The 1,643-nt window shown below is 28.8% G+C and overlaps 1 long non-coding RNA gene across 1 annotated transcript; it reads right to left on the reverse strand.

The window, feature by feature from the left end:
* Positions 1-311: 311 nt before the first annotated feature.
* LOC115284898 lies at positions 312-763 on the reverse strand. Its single transcript, XR_003905373.1, has 2 exons — positions 671-763; positions 312-413 (listed from the first exon to the last, which is right to left on the reverse strand). It is a non-coding gene; the product is annotated as an uncharacterized LOC115284898 (long non-coding RNA).
* Between the last annotated feature and the right edge of the window lie 880 nt (positions 764-1,643).

Consider the following 1,643-nt stretch of genomic DNA (forward strand, 5'->3'; position numbering starts at 1 on the left):
TTAGTAAGAATTTTAAAACTTAAAAAGCTATAAATCTAAGAAAACATACTTGATGAAATTGTTATAGTTAAAATCTAGCCTTACCCTTATATGCTAGGTATATTATTTGTCAAATGTAAGTTTCTCTAAGTAAAATTTCTGTAAACATGATAAAAATACACAAACCACATTAAAATTCCCCATATAATAAGATTCTCTCATATTTGTTAAATAATTTCAATGCCTCCAGAGATAAATAATATTTACATGTGATAAATATTTAGGTATTCTCTCCTTTTCTCATTACCATTCCTATTTACGGTTTCCTTTACCTTGATCAGCTACTTTTTGTTTTGCTTCTTCTATTCGTTTAAGTTCAAGTTGCTTTGCTTCCAAGAGTTGCTTTTCTTCTTTTACAGGATCGTATTTTATTTCTACAGGAAGCACAAAAAAAAGAACATTTAACTACCTAAGTATACTCATTCCAAAACATACACTTGAAAAATAATCACTAATTCAGAGTTTGCATAAATTTAGAGTAAAAACCAATTTAAATTCCCAAATGCTACTTTAAATAAAAAAATCTCAAAATATTCATCAAAACGTATTTTGAATACAATTATCAGATATATAGATTTTTACACCCACAAATAAAAGTACTTTAAGTTATAAGGTTTAAAATTTGACTTACTAGAAGAAGGCACTATGAGTAAATAAATGTCTCCCAGGAAAGCTTCAACTGGTTGAGTATACAGGTTTTTCCATGGAATTGTAAGATTAAGATTACCTACATGCATTTTTTTTTTAAAAAAAAAGGACAAAAATATTATTCATTCAACCTGCATTTACCGCCAGTCTATCTTCTGTCAGGCAGTAGAATAGATAGCAAAATGACAACCCGAATCACTTTACAGAAAGCTATTTTACAACCCAAAACAATAAGCCTTTGTTGTGATGATCTGAAATTATTTGTATTAGTACTGTTGGGAAATCTACTAAATTCTATTCTAAAAATTTACAAGTTTCTATTTATGGCAATCTGCACCACAAACATAACCACAGTCTTCAGCTATTAACCAACAATCCTTGCTATTAAAACTCCGATTTCTCCAATTCTTACTCTAAATCACTATATTAAGTATTCATAGTACACTATCAAAAAGTAGATTATAAAACTGAAGATGTCTTTTTCATATCTATAGATGATATATACATATGTGTAAGATTATCACCCTAAGTATATATATGCAGATTTCTATGGATTGTGAACAAGACTAGAAAATTATTCAAACTATTCAAACATTCAAAATGTTTTACTATAATCCAAGAGCAAAATATTTTTAAAGCATTATGGACATTAAGCTAAAAAATATAAGGTATTCATTATACTGATTCTAGTCTTGTGTATTTAGAAAACTTCCTTAATTGTCTTAAAATACTTGAAATTTGTTTAGCAGCATGAGTCTACTGATTTAGAAATAGTTGTGCTGATTGGGAAGGGAAAAATTAACAACACAATGGCTGCAGTAACCAGTAATGAGAAAGGAGATAAAATTCTACACAGATTTATCTCATTACATAACCCCAAAATTTGTTTAAAAAAACAAAACAAAAAACACCTAAGCTGGGGTGCCTGGGTGGCTCAGTCAGTGAAGGACCCGACT

This window comes from Suricata suricatta, unplaced genomic scaffold (genome assembly GCF_006229205.1).
Source record: "Suricata suricatta isolate VVHF042 unplaced genomic scaffold, meerkat_22Aug2017_6uvM2_HiC HiC_scaffold_2545, whole genome shotgun sequence".
NCBI lineage: Eukaryota > Metazoa > Chordata > Mammalia > Carnivora > Herpestidae > Suricata > Suricata suricatta.